Here is a 19,968-nt window from a genome sequence, read left to right on the forward strand (position 1 = left end):
TGTAACTATAATTCACATCTCAATTTCATTTTCATCTCTATTCTGTGGGTAGATTTCCCTTATTTGTAGACGAGTGTGTTTATATGTGTGTGTATGTGTTCTCCCTCAGGAAGTAATCAGGGTTCTTGTAGTTCAGAAAATGATTTGTAGTTCAATATCTACCTTTTCCCCGGAAAACAATAAGGAAAATGCCTTTATGGATGCCTAAAATAGGGTAGAATACTAAATGTTTTTTTCTTTATTTTTTTCTGCGCAATACTTTTAATTTATCTAATGTATTTATGTTGTTACTTTTTTTATGTGTTATTTGTTATAGTATATATAATTTAGATTGTAAAATATTTTCCGTTTACTTTCTACTCCATTTTTATTTTTTTTACAACAAAATTTTTTATGTTTGATATATATTTAATATCAAATGCCGTTATTGTTAGTTCTGTACAATTATTTTTCTTTTATACTGTTTTTCTCTTGTTTACACAAACGCGCGCACACAACACACACACACACACACACATATATATATATATATATATATATATATATATATATATAATAAATTATATATATATATATAATTTATTAGTTTGCGTGTTTATAAATAAACAAAATTTTTTAAACATAAATTAACACAATTCAAAATTAGATTATTGTAGTAACAAATTAAATTAAAATTTTAAATAAAAATAATCAAAATTCAAACAACTAACATCTACCAGTGCATAATACTGTATGGACAACAATAGATCACACTCAAATTAAATTAAATATCAATTTAATTTTGTGAATATTAATAATCGGTGGATCAAACTAATAAAATTCAGTTGAAGATATTTTATAAATATCTGCTGATATGTAAATAAAATAGCTGCATTGAGAAGTAGTCTTCTAGCTTTTCTTTATTAGATGATCTTTTTTTTTTTGTTTTTTTTTACTTTCAATGAAGTCAAGTTTGTCAAAGTAATATTTATTTGTTTTAGTAACTTTATTTATGGCAATTTTTTGAGAATTAAATTCTTTTAAAGGAAAATGCACAATTGTACAAATAATTAATTAATTTAAGAGTTATAACAAATTTTTCTTTCGTTTAGGTTACGTAAACAAACTGATCCGTTTTAATATAAGATGTAAATATGATCCGTTTTACTGATACCTCGAAAAAGTAAATGTTGTAAAAATATAACCATATATATATATATATATATATAAAATTTACAGTTTGTTTTTATTGAGTTTATTTACGTAAATTTTCTCAGAATTAAATTCTTTACAAAATGTATTACAAAGCTTTTTTTGATTTATTTTCAATTATATATTTTATCTAATCACCTTTTTTACACTTTTCTAGAAATATTAGAGAGGTATAATTTTGTGAATAATTTTTAAATAATTTTCAGGTCAAATAAAGTTTAAATAATGTTTTTTCTATAATTAATATTAAAAAATCTGATGTGGACACCACAATACTTCCTTGTACCCCTATTAAATTACATAACACATTTTTTTAAAATGAAAACTAAAATAATTTTTTTTATTTTTAATGCTATTGTTGAATTATTATATATTCTAAAACTTATTTTACAGTCATAGGTTAATAATTATTAATAAATAAATATATTTAAGTAAAATAAAGTTAAAATAAAAAAAGAGATGTCGGATTCGAACCGGTGTGCCTCACCCCTTGTAAGATCCAAATATTTCATTAATTAAAATTTTATTTGGCTATAACTCTGGAACTAATGAAAATAAGTACTACTTATGATATATCGTTGAAAAGCTCTCAGTGAGGGCTTATTACTTCAGTTAAAATCAAAAATCAAAATTGTTTGGATATTGAGCTTTTTGGTCCAGTCGATTGCAATCAAAAGGGGAGGTACACAACTAGATGTTACAACAGTCCTAAATCCAAAATTTCATCTTCTAACGGCTAATCGCTTTTGAGTTATGTGAGATACATTCATACGTACGTACGTGCAGACATCACGTCGAAACTAGTCAAAATGGATTCAAGGATGGTCGAAATGGATATTTTCGTTGAGATCTGAAAACCGAAATTTTTCGCGATCACAATACTTCCTTTACTTCGTACAAGGAAGTAAAAAAAATGTACTGAATTATTTATCCTATGGTGGGAAAAAAACTGGTTAAAACCTTTTGGTAGATTAGCCTTTAACCTTAAACCTTAACACCTTTTCATATTTTCTGACATATGCTTATGTGACTTTATTGTTATTTTTATCTCTGGAATCCTCCAGTAGTTGTGTCCTATCTTACTGGAATACTTTTTATTTACACCATCTCACAAATAAGTCACACACGGTTTGAAAAATTTTATTTTATTAAAAAAAAGGAATTAAATACAAGATGCTAGTTTGTTTTTTACTTTTTCCTTATACATTTTCAAAATGACTTCCGTTACCTTCAATAAATCTACGGTAAAGTTTTAATAATCAACGAAAATGATAACTATACTGTTGCTAAAGGTATCATGTTAACTACATTTTCGATTTTGTGTCTCAGCTTCTGCAGTGTCCTTGGATTTGCAACATGCACAGTGTTTTAAAATCTCTAAGGTCATGGGAGTTAAGTCCGTAGGTCCCGGGTTCAAATCCCGATCAGGCATGGCACTTTCACTCACGCTACAAATTATTCATCTCATACTCTGTAGCAATACCTAACGATGGTCCCGGAGGTTAAGCAAAAAATCTTGAGATCGAGCCGGGAACTTCGAAAAATTTCCTTTTCGTCCTGTAAATTGCTCAGGAAAGATGTTAAGAAATTCCACCATAGTAACGGATGTCGTTTTAATTATATAAAATTCTATGAAAAATATCCTTTTTTATACTAATCTCATGAAAATATTGCTTGAGAAATTTCTTTGGGGATCGTGAAAAGCTTTGCTAATAAAACGGCATTTTGTATACTCGTACAGATTTTTCTTCACCCAGATTGCCCATTTTTTCGCTGTTCCATTAGCTTCAAATTTGTCATGAATTCTTGCAATTGTTAATTTCGTTTTTAGTGGTTTACACATTTTATTGCCTAATGTCTTTAAACTTTTTTACATTCTCAGATTTCTAATAACACTTCAAAAACCACTTATGTTAGTAAAAAGGCAACTGAATTTCAGGGATGTTTATTACGTAATAACATAGCAATGTGTCACAGCAATGAAAAACAGGTGTTTTGAACTATCAGTTGATATGGTTTTTTTCTATTATAGCTATAAATATTCAAAGAGTATATGAATTTATTTGTGATACTGTGTGTAAAATGCTTTTCTCTTATTGAGTAGATCCAGTGTATATAATGATTCGTTTTCTGAAAAAAAAAAAGATATATTATTGCTTTATACAGGGTCCGGCATATAAATCTGACGATTTTGTAGTAATTGTTATGTTGGCACCACTGTCAGTGAGCAGGCGGGAGTGTTGTACATCGACAGGTCTATTCATGCTATTTCAGTAGCCAGTATGTTGTGGTCGGTTGAACAAGGAGCGTTTGTGATAGAAGCCTATTTTAAAAATAATGACTCGGTTATTGTAACACAGCGTTTATTTCGCAGACATTTCAATTTAAATCGACACGCCCCTGTTCCTAGTAGGAATACGATATTGTTGTGGGTGAAGAATTTTAGGAACACATCGTCTGCTTTAAAAATGAAACCAACAGGACGAAAACGGACTGTGAGAACGCCTGAAAACATTAACGCTGTAAGGTTAGCTGTTACGCGGTCTCCACGACGTTCAGCAGCGAGACATGCTGCTGCGCTAGCCATTTCTGATCGAAATGCACGACGAATTCTTCATGCCGACCTGAAATTCCATCCGTATAAGATGATGTTAGTGCAGCAATTTAATGCAAATGATTGGGCGTCTCGCAAAGCAGCTTGCGAGGTCATCCTCGAAAATGTCCACCAGGATGCCATTATTCTTTTAAGTGACGAGGCTCATTTTCATCTGGCAGGGTTTGGAAATAAACAAAATTATCGTTATTGGGTTTCGCATAATCCACGGAAAATTCTTGAAAAACCACTTCATAGTCAATGTGTTACAGTGTGATGTGAGGTTTCAAAGTTCGGCATAATTGGCCCATATTTTTTTGAGGAGTTAAATCGCAGAGTAACAGTAACATCTCATCGATACGTAAACATGTTGAATGAATTTCTGCGACCGAAACTGAATAACTTTCAAGGACATGAAATTTGGTTTCAACAGGATGGTGGCACCATCCTGTTGAATCATACGGCGAGAATCGCAATGGATGTTCTGCGAGAAACCTTTCCTGGACGTTTGATTTCCCGATTTGGCGACATTCCTTGGCCAGCGCATTCACCTGATCTGGCTGTTTGTGATTTTTTCTGTGGGTTTATCTCAAACATAAAGTCTTCAGTAGTCGACCACAGTCAATTACAGAACTCAAGGAGGCTATTCAACGAGAAATTGAGCAGTTCCACAATTGATGATTGAGCGAGCAATGTCAAATTTTAGAATGAGGTTAAGTGAGTGTGTGCGGAGTAATGGAAAACATTTGGACGACATAATATTCAAATAAAAAAATTCTTTGTAAGTAATTTACTATAAATTGCAAAAATTGATCTTAATTTGATATATTAAATGTTTTAATAGTACGAAACACAATTTAATTATTATACCTCAAAAATCGTCAGGTTTGTATGTCGGACTCTTTATTATCTGTACTAGTTTTTTTTATGGTGGTGTTGTATATAAACCATTTTAATTACTAGTACTGCTAATTCAGATTACTTTGTTTGAAATAATGTATATTGCACACTTACAGAACTGAATATTACATGAATTTTGGAGAGCTATATCGAAATGTGGCTTCAATTTTCGCTCAAAGAAGAAGTATGGGAGAAGTTATTTCACTCATATCCGTTGGTAATTCTGATGTGAGTTGATTATTGTTCCTGATTATGATTATGTCATTATCGTAAATAATTATTTATTCTTTATCGGGTTACTTGCAACCCTTCGGTTATGGTGATATACAGCAAATAAATATATGCGATATAGGAATTAAAAAAAAATAATTTTTCATATTATTTATATGTACATGTAAAAATATTGTAGGATATAATACGTTTTCTCATTATTCCAGATTTATAAATACGTTAACGCACGAATTAATAAATTGAAAAAAAAATTGACGTATTCAGTAACAAAATTTATTTTTCTACTTTTTAAGGAATAAAAATTAATCAGATAAATAAAATTTCCTTATTTAGAATTTTAAGAAAAAGATCTTTAAAAAGATTAGTGGTTAAAAACAGCAGCCTGTTTAAATAAGACCTACAGCAATTGTATAGTATAGTCTGTTCATCATTAAAAAACACAAAGTGAGTAGTAATAAAGAAAAGAAATGTTCTATTGATAATTTACCTACTTCTTTTTTTTTAGATTTTTCCTACTCTTTTATTTAAGACAAACGTAGCGTAAATTATAAGACGATTCTATGCTGTACTTCAAGTTTTACGTTAAGCTTCAGTACAAAATAAATAATGAGCACACCGTTAAAGGAAGATTAGGGAATATCTACCGGTTTTTTTTTTGTCAGTAGTGTGAGTTGAATGAATGAGTATAAATGGTTTGGTTAAGTAGTAATTCTAAACAAAGAATTCAAGGGGGAGGAGAACTGAACAAGTATTTAATTACTGCATGTAGGTCTACGTGGAATATAATTTTAAAGTATTAAGGAAATGAATTTGGACTGGTTGGTTTTTCCGTATTTGTTAATATTATTTTATTGTAATAAAATTAATTACATTTAACTATATATATAGTGTATCCTACTATATATAATTACTGGAAAAGGAAATGACTACCAAAAGATTTTATTTGAAATTTAAAACTGGATAGGTATTTCGATTGTTAAAACATCACCATTATCAGTAGAATCTGAAGAAAGAAAACAGAAGAAACTTTTTTTTTTGTCATCAAGATTATTTTTCCCCTGTTTCGGACTTAAATTCAATTTTTCAAATTAATTCTATGCATCTCCTTCAAGGGCGACTAACATATCTTAAAGCTTGTAATCGTGACTTTCTTTCCACATAATCCTTTCACCTTTCGTCGCCTTTATTAAGGTGGTCAAGAACCATCTAAATAATTCATTTTGATCCTTTCCAGTATGAAGCCATTTAATGATCTTACTCCTTTTTTTTACGCAAGACCCAACACATTTTCTTCCATATCATTATTGCAACTGCTACTGTTTTGAAGAAATTTAATTAAAGTTCATTGAATAGAATAAAATAAATTAAGTACTTCTAAAAAAGGAGTATTTATAATAGCATTTCTAGTATTAAAATAAAAAAAAAATAAAAATAATTGTTGATTAAAACATAATGTATTTTGTTTTAGGCAATCCCAATCGGAAGCGTAAAGTTTGCCTAAACAATTTAAACCACTAATATCTTCAGTTCAGATTTTATACCACATTATAATGCACAACCAATTTCTGTCTTCTAGAAATTAACAATTACTTTTTAAACGTAGGCTTTCTAGTTTTGCATTATTAGATTCGTTCCTGTTCTTAACTCACAAATCATCAATTAACATTTAATAAAAAAATATGCTGAAGCTCAGCCTCTAATAAAAATAAATTGTAAATAAAACAGTCTTTTATCTATGGTTGTCTTCCCAATATTTCCTCTCTCACAATATTCAATTATATCTCTAATTTTGGTATGTTATTATGAACCATTAAAAGTATCTTCCCTTCTAATATCCGTTTCAAATACTGCTTCCATTAAATAGCGGTTATTGATCTACGGTTATTATTCAATCTTATAATCACGCTAGAGACATTTAATCTGCTTAAACTGTGTTTAAATTTTTCTTTGACCCTAACTAAAATCTGATCTCCGATGCTGGAATCTGGCTTCGTTCACGTTTTGTGTCATTCTTTATGACACAAAACTAGACACAAAACTGACACAAAACTTTATTTCTTAAACTAGTAAGAAAGAAATCCATTAATTTTTTTTCATCATGGGTGTTAATGATATTTATTAATTTGCTAAAATATACCCTTTTTTTGTTCGGTTTGTCGTTGTAAAACTTTATCTTCTTAAATTAAAACTTTCTTTTTATTTTCATTCTTTAGTTGCCGAGAGTTATGTTAATAATAATTTTTTTTTAATGGTTCATCTCCGCGAATAAGTTGAACGTGTGACATAAAATAATAAATATTTTTGGGTGGTGTACTAAAAAGAATATCGCGGTTTTAATTAGTTAGCATCTTTTGTCATCATCGGTTGTATTATCCTTTGGGCGAGGTGAACAATGTTGATTTGCTCAGAATCAGAGAATAAAAGAATAGGTTTAGTTTCACCTAAACCTATATAAAGGATAGGTTTGATTCCTATCTTTCCGGTTGATAACGCCAATAGCAAAGATGATGACTCCTGAAAATGGTGAACTCCATCTGTGTTTTTACAGTTTACTAAATGTGAATTTGTAGTTACAGTTCCGTAGAAAGTTTTTATTGCGATTCCCTAAGTAACAATTACATTCGTCGATGAAATTGGTTTGAAAGGACTGTGTACCTGTGTAAAGGGAAGAGTTCGGGACAGCTGTATCTGAAAAAAAAATTTTGAATGTGTAAAGGAGTCTTTCATGTATAATCCTAAACAACTGTTAGGAAGTCCAGCCGCAGCTGCTATCGATACGCTATACTACCGAATTCGCAATAAAAATGTTGCAACATTTTTTTTTAATCGTATTTACTGATCACACCTCAACTTAATGGAAAATTTTACATATACAATGTCCATATTTGGGGGGGGGTCAGAAAATCCCCATGAACTCTTTCAATATGAAACAGAATTCCCAAAATTAGGTATTTCCTGTGAAATATGAAGTTTACAAGCAGTTCTTTTCGTTGAAGCAAACCTATCAGACTGCGAACATGATTCTTTTCTCAACTGCAAGATGAATCAGAGAATTCTATTTGGAAATAAGATGCTCCACCTTCTCGCTGGCTTAACTCTGCACAGTATAAGCTGAATGACGTTTTTTCTGAATGCTGAATTGGTCGGGATGGACCTCGTGAAAGAACTTTGTCTGCGATGGCCTCTATGATCAACCGATCTGAGGCCGTGTGATTTTTTTCTTTTGGAGTTGAGTAAATGATCTTGTTTATGTGCCTTCCCTACCTACTGATCTACCCGGTTTCAGGCACAGGATTTAAACAGCTGTTGCTTCCATTACTCCGACAAGCTAGTTATAATATGGGACAAACTCTCTATGAATTTGATGCATGCCGCGTGACGAAAGGTGCTTACGTTGAACACTTGTAGGGAAAAGAATTTTCTTTCATTTTATTTGTGTTTTGTCACTAAGTCAAAGTTAAGAAATATTAAATAGTTTTAAAACCCTAAAAATCTCTTTTGTTCATCTCTATATTCTTTATTTTTATTTTATTCTTTCTTTATTCTTTATTCTTTATTTTACACATAGAATTGTAAACTGGTGTTAATTTCATATAATTACTGTGAAAGAATTATTTAAAAATCATGTTGTCATATATAAATTTAGAACATGCTGATTTATTTTTTCTTAAATAAAATAATAATTTTTTTACTGACTATAAATAGTTAAATAGAGAATATATAAAAATTACAGCTTTAACATAACCCTGGGCCCTCCCCTAGGTTATTGACATGAATCTTTGGAGACGAAACCGAAGGATCTAAACACATTGAAAATATATTATTATTCACATCCACATCAATCCGTTGTGGATTGATGTGGATGTGCCCAAAAGGAGTATCCAAAAGAGTAGCCTCTTTTGGATACTCCTGCTAATCGCTCTCTCTGACAAAGTCCGCCTTCAGTCTCTTCCATGCCTCTGTCTGTCTCAAGCCCTCCGCTTCCAGTTGATTCCGGCAACCCCTTTGATTTCTTTATCCATTGGTTTGCGGCTCTTTCTTTTGGCCGAGTCAGGTATCTTGGAGATCAGTCCAGCACCAGTCAACCAGCGGTCATCCTATTTCTTTCCAACGTGCCTACCCATTGCCACTTCAGATGTTCTGTATATTCCAGCGCGTAAGTTATTTTTGAAATAATTCTAACACTGATTTCTTTCTATCTAGTCTAGTCTAGTCAGTCCCAGCATACTTATTTCCATTCCTCGTTGTGCTGATCTTATTGTTCTCTTTACTATATTTCTTAGTGTCCACGTTTGATATCCATAAGTAAGTATCGGCAGAACATATTGATCAAATAATTACTAAAGTAATTAGTAGAGAAAGAATACTTATCTAGAGTCACGGGCATTCTGAACTTAAACACCATTGAGTTACTTACGTCCACATGCTCTCTATCCGAGTTTTATACGTCGTAGGACTTCTGGATATAGCGATTTTTCTAAAAGAACACATAAATTGATTTAAAAAGATAATAATTTTATTTTGTATACGTACGATGGATTAATGAAAAGATTGAAACTAGAATACAGGAGAGAATTTATTTAAAACGAAAATATTTCGAAGCACAAATTAGGTTTTTCAAAAACATTTCTAATCACTAATCAGATTTTTCGAAAACATATTTTTATACACTAAATTCACTGTTGATAACAATTGGTGATTGTCGCATTAATAACCTTTTAAAATTCTAAGTTATTTAAAATCGTTTTAAGTTTTCTGTCATAACGATATTAATCGACATATCCTCCATTAATTTAGTATGGAAAACCATACTATATTATACCTGTTTGATAATAGCATGTGAAAAGAATTGCATTTGTTAAAATATATATATATATATATAAAGGACATGTTTTCAATAATGGAACGATAAAGGTTTTTTGTTGTTCTATATCTAAAAAAAGCTTTCAGAATGTTAATCGTTGTAGGAATAAATATGTTCCTGTTTGTTCCATGTTTTCATTTTAAGCAGTAAATATGCAATTCAATGGTAAACACAGCCGGGTTGGAACTCTTTGTTGCTGTAGAAAGAACAATTATTCACAGTTATATTTTTCCGTTCAAAATGAGGTAACCATTTATCACTTAGCTAAACAAAATCCTGTAACAAGTTTTGAAAGCTGAGGAATCCTACGTAAAATAAATTTAATTCTAAAGATTTATTATTAGGTACATTACGAATCTCCCATATTTAAAAATCTAATCGTTTCTGATTTTGATATTGGTGTTCTGTAGTCGGTGTCTGGCTTATGAATTCTTGGCTTAGCGCGACATAAAAAACAACTATTATAAATTGGAAATAGATATCCAACTAAAATTTTGAAGCTGTCGTTCAGTTAAGTGGCTAGGTAATAAGTTTTTGAAAAGTCGTTGTATTCACCATATTGACTTTTGCTTTAAAGGTTTGGTCTTAACCAAATTTTTTTGCCTTTTTTATGTAATTTGGCTGGTTTTAGGGCATTGTCATCATCATTGTCGTTCCTTATGTTACATAAATCACAATTCGGTAGACTGTCACAAACAATCATTTGAAAATAAAAAAAAATTAAGAGAAATGTGAAGTAAATGTCTCTAAAGGTCAATTGACTAGTTTAACACACTGGTGTTACTAAATTATCGCATAGATACTAAATTTTGGAACAAAGAGCAACTTTACTGAAATATTGCCAAGTTTGGTTGTTTGAATGAAGACACAAAAAGCAATGTATAGAAACAAAAAATTCTTTATTGTTGTTTTGCTGGATACATACATTAAAGGTTGTCAACTACGTAATCCCTCTGTGTAGTTTTTGGGTTAAAATATAAAAATATAAGATAATGTTATTATATATAAATAGTGGTTTATTAAATCTAATTTTTATTTAAACCATATTATTTATTATAATTTTGTTATGCATGACCCGTTGGTATAAGTATATAATTAAAGTTAATATACAAAAAACCTGTTACCAACAGTTGAATTCGAAGCGCTCAAGCGCTTGCGAAATTAAATTCCATCTTCAGGAACTCTCATATTCATCCTATTTGTAATGGTAATTAAAAATTCAATGTAAATTATAAAAAAATGTGGTATTTGCTTAAAACATAACAGGTGGTCGCTGTGTTATAAAATTACGTCAACGTAAATATCCTTTTAATTTGGTAGTCTGTAGTAAATATAATACTAATATTTTAGAAAAATACCATAAATATTTAAATTAATAAATGAACAGATGAGATTTCATAACGACTTGCTAAACAAGCAGGTATTAAATAGTAGTAATAGATTATGTTGGCCAAACTGATACACTTCTATTTTAACACAACAGTTGAGACCGAGATTTTTTATAATTTACTTGTGAGGTTTTAATTACTAATACAAATAGGACGAATATGAGAGTTCCTGAAGATGGAATTAAATTCCGAAAGCGCTTGAACGCTTCAAATACAATTGTTGATAAGCGGTTTTTTCTATATTAACATTATTATATTATCTATTGTCATTTTATTTTAAAAAAAATATATATATATTCACCAAACTTAGTGTGTATTCAATGTGGTTAAATTGGCATTACATTCTAATAAAAGATCTGTTCTATGATTTATTGATAAATTATGTAATTTCTTTTCTTATTTATTTACCTCAAGTAGAGAATCTTTTGAGTTTTTTTTTATTGCATAATGATGCTTTTTGAACGCCTTCCTCATTAGTGAAATCTCTTTTAAAAAAACCTGAATATAAATAAGACGGTTTATGACAGCCAATCTTGGATGCTTTCATAATTTAGTTAACTCATTTGAATTTATAAAATTTTCATGAAAGAACCAACGTCATTGTTTACAGCCTTACAAAAGGTTTAATACAATTCATGTTAATGTATGTGCTTGGTTATTTGGTTTATGATAAAAGGGTTGGTAATATCATACCTAAAAGTAATAAAAAGTCAGCGGAATGAAATATTTTTTACCTTTTGACCATGTGCGAGAAAATATTATCTCTTCTTTATATACACTTTTTATTAACAGGTTGAAACTGAAGGGATATCTTTATACTCAAAATATAAGAACAATTTTCGGCCCACTTCTGTTTTTTAACATTCTTTTATCGGTTTAGATTTTACTTATATACAGTTTTGTAATTTACCCCCAAATCAATGAAATATATATATATATATATTATATGTATAATAAAAAAAAGAGTCCTCACTGACTGACTCATCAACGTATAAATCAAACCGTTTAACATAGGTAAATTTTGGGTGTTACTTTGTTTTTATATGATAGCGTCAAAGTCAAAGTAAGGATTTTGGAAAATTCTATACGTACTGGGAGTGGAAAAGGCCACCAATTTTTTAATGAAAATTCTACATCTCTGGAATCAGAAGATATTACAGTCGTAAATATTGGTACATCTTTAAAAGCAAAATGAAACATGTTTCGATATTTTCAAAAATGCAGTTTGAGAGCTGGGAAAGGAGTAAAATTCTTAATCTCTATAATATGTAATTAATAATGATTGTAGCGCTACTTATTTTTGGGTAGGTACGTGATTTTATTCTTGTTCGATGTTTTTTCGTTTGGAAAAATTTTCAATCTGTATAATTCCACGGTACAATTTAAAAGTCATAAATGTTTATAAACGCGTACGCCATCTATTGACGAACTCAAAAACTATAAAATAGTTTAATAAAAGATAAGTCGTAGTAAATTAGTTTTGTACGTATGATTAATTTTTTTTTTTAATTGTTAAATCCAAATTGAAATGATTAAATAAATAACTATAGCTTACAGATTAGTGTTTAAATCATCTTAAATAAAACATCGTTCCCATCGCTAAGTACCGCTGGTCAAACTCACTGAGTACACGAACATTCAGGAAAAATCCAACCGCTAGAAACAGTTTGAAATGACCAAAATGTTCATCAAAGTAATACATCAATTTTACATTATTCCCTTTAAACTTTAATGATTAAATTATAGTAGCGTTTTAACAAAGATTTAATGTTTCTTTTTAAAATTTATTCTATGCATAAATCCATAATCCACCGGAGCGAAGCCACGGACAACAGCTAGTATAATATAATTTTCTTTCTATTTGTGTAAATTAGTTTTAATAATTGAAAATTTATAAGTTTAAAACGATTTAATAAAATTTTGTATTCATTTATTGACAAAAAAAAACCAAAAAACAATACCCAATTATGAAACAAGTAGATTAAATATATATTTATATTGTGTTGAAATATTTTTATTACCATGAGATTAAAACCCCTGAAGCAGCTCCCTTCCATCATTATCGTCTCCATTCTCGTCTATTCCTAATCTCTCAAGAATAACTATCCTTTTCGTTTGCGTTTAATTTCTTGTATTTCCTGTCCTATCTCTTTTCATCCTCTACTACTGATCCTTCTACTTGCTGTTTAATTAATCCACATCGTTTCATTATACTTCCCTACCGATTAGTTTTTTTATTCTTAATTGTTTTAAGTTTCTTTCCTCATTTTTTATTAGTTTTTTCTAAAAATTTTTATATTTTTCTAGTCTCTTCCAACCCCAAATTAAAAAACTGCTTTTAGATTTCCCCGCACCAGTTTCTTAGTGTCCCCCTTTTATCTTATCTGTACAGAAGTACAGATGAGAGTATTAAATTTTTTTTCTCCCTTACCTAGGAGGGTGAACCAGCTAATGCACTGCACATCCTCAGAGGTTGCCTTTGCTTCTAACCTACCGAGACCCCGCAGGACCCGGCTATGCCGTTCCCCGAGGGGGTCGTTCACCCAGTAGGCCTGGACTGGGTCTTTTATATGCCTCCCTCTAACCGTACCCCTTCCCGAGGGAGGGTCCAGCCGGGTCTCGGTCTATGTTATTACCTACAAACTCAGAGGGGTCCCCAGTCAGTCATCAACAGTGGTCCACCTCAGCGAACCACCCTCTCATGAGAAATTATTAAGTTATGTTAACTTTTATTTTGACTACATGTGTTGTATACAGAAACAATAAAGAAAGGGAATTTCTATCTGTCATTTTAGGTACCTTTGCATAAATACATATTAAATTATGCTATAAATGTAATCAACTTAATTCAGTTTTGCAAAAAAGGGAAATTTACTTTACATTTGTTTTATTGGTGATAACGATTTGAGTAGATCGATTGCTTAATTATCTTCTTACCACTGTTTTAATTCTATATTCATCCAAATTTTCCAGTTGGGTCATCACAAAAGTCATATTATTATATCGAAAAATATCTACACACTCTAGTTATTTAGTAATACCTAAATAAATACTATCCCTTATCATAATTCTTATGAATTAAATCGTATAATTATTTAACTACTTGAATATGTAGGAATATCTCTCTCTCTCTCTCTCTCTCTCTCTGTGTGTGTGTGTGTGTGTGTGTGTGTGTGTGTGTTTGTGTGTTTGTGTGTGTTTCTACAGTTGATCTCATCAAGGATCCTAAGGAAATTTCAAGCAAGTACATTGTATTCCTCAACACGGTACGTTAACACCATAAAATTCATCTGCGGAAAATAAATTTAAATACTTAAGGGAAACATGGAATATGGAGAGTTCAATGATATATTGAAGTTGTAATAGGTATCCTCTATCTGCAGATAGTGTTTATCTACCACTAACGAATATGACCACTAGATTCCTTGGATTCATTTTCTTTCTTTGTGCAATGATGATTCTGTTACTAAAAATTCAATAAAATAATTATTTAGATAGTGGTTTTGGTAAACGTTATTCATAATAACTATCAAAAAATTTATTTTTATTCTAAAAAAAAAAATTTGTAATATTATCTATTTATCTTTGCTGTTTTGTATTCCATTTAAATTTGATGCGACTAAAGAATAATGACTGTTATTTGGTTAACTTTAGTTTTTGATGTCTTAATTATCAAATTCCAAATTTATTTACATAATAACATTTCTCAAAGTTTATACCATTACGTTCTCAAATTTGTATTAAAAATGTTTAATTCATAATTTCTTAGTTTCTTGTTACAACTTTATACCAAAAATTCATATTCGAAATACAGAGAATACCTAAATAAATTCGTTAACCTAAAAAATAATATTAGTAACACACAAAAAAAAAATACTATTAATATTTATTTATTTAAAGAAAATATATAAATATAGGTAGGGAATACATCAAAGAAAAGTTGTATTTGAATAAAAGTAAATCAAACTATGGAATTATATTTACCTATTTTAAATTTTAATCATTTTTTTATTTTTTGTTATCGTTTTAGCAACATTTCAAAATTAATTTAAATATTTACTTGAAGGAATCATATAAGAAATACATTCAAGAAACATTAAGTAATTTACTGATTTCTATTTACATTTCTGTACATATGTAATAAACAACTTATATACTGAAAACATTATTGGTAAAAATAAATAAAATATTCATTATAAAATTATTAATATATTCCTTTATAGTAGAATTTTAGATAGAAACTTCCGAACAATTTACATAATTTTGTTTTACTCAACACATATATTTAAATATTGCAACTTCCGTCGTTATTATTTTTTTTATAATTTTAGTTTTTGAACTCATTATATTAATTAAATATTTTGTTATCTTTTTAAATCACATTAATATCGGATTATAATTTTCATTATTTTATTTATTAAAATTAGCAATATCTACCTCCCAGATAAATTTGTTTTAACACTCATATTACTAGTATCTGTAAACCAACTTTAAAATATCCTGAAAAAAATTTTATTAACCCTGAAAAAAAAATTATTCTTATCTGGAATTTTTTGTTATTGTTTCAAAGGTTTTTTAATATCGGTTACATATCAAGGTGCCTTCATCATACACCTGGTTAGTTTATTCTGTAACTGCTGTAAGCACTTGCTCGCGGAACACCAGAGTTCGATCTCATACATCCAGATATATTTTGGAATTATTTAGTATACCAGCAACGAGAACATCTGGCCAACAACCAATAAAATTTTCTTGAACTTTATCTCGTTTTTCTTTTCTCGCTTATATGAACTTTTCATGTTAGTCAAAAATCGAGAAGAAAATCGAATTGATCGTGAGGAATTAGACAATCATGCTCCGGAATAGGCGTTATCCTGGGAAGAAATAATCTTTCGATCGTGTACTGGTTTCGGAAAAATATCTACTTGGTAATATAAGTTAAATCGAACTGTAAATAAATTTTTCTTATATATCTCGATCCCGGTTTCCATATATCATCGACTCCATTGAAATGTATGTTGTCCAGAGAATGCCATTGAATCTGTTTGTAATATATAATACAATGGCTTTGGAAGGCAACAGAGAACATATCTTTTGTAATCAAATCAAAGCTAAGCCAGGGCTCTTCGTTGAGTTTTCCCTCCCTCATCACTTGTAGAACCAACTGTAGAGAAAGGCCTTACAGGTAAAATGCATAGGGATTGGGCTGCCTAACAAATCAATAATTATTTCCTCACAGCTTGTTTCTCAAATGATTGAAAGATATCGCTTATGTAACTGAAAATAGTTCACATTTTCCTTGTCACTCTTAGCCCAAGACTCTCCAATATTTTTAATGGAGGATATATGGTTTCATTTTTATAACTTTGTAATATCCGTTTTAACCAACAAGTGGTCCTGTTAAGAGTACTAAACATCTAACTGCAATAAAGTATATATTTATTATCTGTAAAAACATTACGAAAAATAGGTTTAAGAAAATTATATATTTCTTACTAAAATATATTCTATGAATCACAAAATTTAAATAAAAATTATATTGAATATTGTTTACTTATCTTCATTCTTTTATTATTTGTTGACGCGTTTCTGAATATTTCCATTATCAGATTGGTTTTGTACTGGTATTGTTTAATTTCTTAGTGTTTATAAAAAGTTTAGTCAACCCCTTCCTTTTATTTGACATCATGTCTTGTTTGACTTGCTTGTGTATTTGTTATTAATGATTTTACTTATCTTTTAATTTTACTTGTTTTCTGTTTTCAGTAAATTGAGGTTATTAAAAAAGAGCATTAGCTTGATTGTTAAACTGTTCATTTATGATAATTTTATCGTTACTTTGTAATTTGAAGATTTCTAAATTTTCTAAAGTGTTCATTCTTTTTCCTTTAATACAATTTTGATTTTTAAAATATCTCATGTCACTATATATTAATTTTAGTTTTCTTTCTGTTTGTCCAATATAAATTGCATTGTATTTACATTTTACTTTCTATATGCTATTACCGTTATACATATTTTTTTCTTATGTATACTATTAACATTTTTTTAGTGTATTATTTGTATTTATAGCCATTTTTATATTATATTTACTAAAGAACAGTTTAACTGGATAAATTTCTTTTCTCGTAAATGTTAATATATTTCATTAAAGTTTTCTTTATTTTTTTTTGTTTTAATTTCATTTCTTTTATTTCTATTTTTATTCATTTTTCTGATCATTTCTTTTTTTATATCTGTTATTTTATTCTATAAGAAAAACAGTGTTTAACTCTTGTTTTTAATCTGGTTTCTTTAATGGTAATTTATATAGTATCTAAATACCGCTAATTTATGTTCCATTGGGTGATTTGAATCAAAAGCTATGATGTTATCTGTATAAATTTATTTTCTAATATATTTAAAAATCTAGATTAATTATTTCTTTTAATTGTTAGGTATAAGAAATTAATAGTTTCGAGGCCGTAATAAGAAAGGGAGTCCGACAAGGATGTTCCCTATCGCCGTTACTTTTTAATCTTTACATAGAACTAGCAGTTAATGATGTTAAAGAACAATTTAGATCCGGCGTAACAGTACAACTTGAAAAGATAAAGATGCTACGATTTGCTGATGATAGAGTAATTCTAGCCGAGAGGAAAAAATAATTCAGAAGGAACAGTGAACAGCATGGATGAAGTCAGACGCGAGAACTACAGCATGAAAATAAACAAAACGAAAATAATGAAATGAAGAAATAACGAAGGTGGACCACTGAATGTACAAATAGGAAGATAAAAGATGATGGAGGTAGAAGAATTTTGTTATTTGGGAAGTAGAATTACTAAAGATGAAGACGAAGCAGGAGCATTATAAAATGCCGAATAACACACGCAAAACGAGCCTTCAGTCAGAAATATGACTTGTTTACTTCAAAAATTAATTAAACGGCAAGAAAAGATTTTTGAAAGTATATGTTTGAAGCGTAGATTTATATGGAAGTGAAACGTGGACGATCGGAGTATCTGAGAAGAAAAGATTAGAAGCTTTTGAAATGTGGTGCTATAGGAGAATGTTAAAAATCAGATGGGTGGATAAAGTAACAAATGAAGAGATGTTGCGGCAAATACATGAAGAAAGAAGCATTTGGAAAATATAGTTAAAAGATGAGACAGACTTATAGGTCACATATTAAGATATCCTGGAATAGTCGCTTTAATACTGGAGGGACAGGTCGAAGAAAAAAATTGTGCGGGCAGGCAACGTTTGGAATTTTAAAACAAATTGTTAGGGATGCAGGATGTTGGGGGTATACCGAGATGAAACGACTAGCAATAGATAGGGAATCTTGGAGAGCTTCATCAAACCAGTCAAATAACTGAAGACAAAAAAAATAAAAATAAATTTTCGTATCTCTTTTCCTATGGTATATTTAAAGTTATGGTGAAATTTGTTCATTTCTCCCAGAATATTTTTTCTATATTATTTATTTTTTTTTTTTAATTACTAATAGAGTGTAATCCAAGAACCTAATACATTCTAAGTATCTGTATCTTTTATGATATCTGGTATATTTTCTTTCATATTCTGTAGCAATACTTTGCTACAGATAGGTAGATAGATAATTTGGCTGATAGTCGGTTGCCCATGCCTAGTCCATCCTTTGTTTTATATATGTTTTACAAATTTCAATTGGTTTTGTTAAAGAATTTTTTCTAAAGTCTTAATAATTTCTATTTTCAGGTAATTATTTATCTTTCTTTTATTGCGTTTATTTTAATGGTATAATGGATACATTTTCTATGTCAAATGATAACAATTCTGCAGTATTCTTTTATTATTATATATAATTTTTTTTCTGCTACTTTGATTGAATATTTTACTTTATATTGATTTATCAATATTTCCAAGTTTTTTAATATATTAGCTAAATATTTTGTTAATTTATATGCTGGCGCAGGAGTGTAATTTATTATAGATATTATCGCCAAATTCCGCGTGTGGATTTTAACCTGTGTTTTCATTACTGGTACATTAAGATACTTGTTAATATACTTGTAATCATTTTCTTTAATTTGATTTTTTTGTAATTTCTTTCTGATATATTTCGGTTTTCTTTTTCTTTTCTATTGTACTTTGTGTTTATTTATAACATTTTTTTTTTGTTTTCTTTATATAATCTTTTAATGATAACTAATACATTTCGTTTGTCTGCTTTTGTAATTAGCGCTTTATTTTCTTTGACTAGTAAGCTATTCAATTTCCGAATTGCCGCTCATTCCTCCAAATCCTAGCTCTGATAGCCTCACACTCTCCTTCCTCAGATGTTAGTGTTCTTAGATATTTAATCTTGTCACAATTTTGCATCTTTCCGCAACTAAATTTCACCTCTTCTTTCACCTACCACCACGTGTCACACGTTTTCCGTAAATTAATTTTTATGCCTCATTTTTAATTTCCATAGCATACGTGAGATATCTTCACCATCATTAGTCAATACTACCTTTTTTCTTTTCTTTTTCCTGTTTAGCCTCCGGTAACTACCGTTTAGATAATTCTTCGGAGGATGAATGAGGATGATATGTATGAGTGTAAATGAAGTGTAGTCTTGTACATTCTCAGTTCGACCATTCCTGAGATGTGTGGTTAATTGAAACCCAACCACCAAAGAACACCGGTATCCACGATCTAGTATTCAAATTCGTGTAAATATAACTTGCTTTACTAGGACTTGAACGCTGTAACTCTCGAGTTCCAAATCAGCTGATTTGGGAAGACGCGTTAACCACTAAACCAACCCGCTGGGTTTAGTCAATACTACC

This window comes from Lycorma delicatula, chromosome 9, assembly GCF_047948215.1.
Source record: "Lycorma delicatula isolate Av1 chromosome 9, ASM4794821v1, whole genome shotgun sequence".
NCBI lineage: Eukaryota > Metazoa > Arthropoda > Insecta > Hemiptera > Fulgoridae > Lycorma > Lycorma delicatula.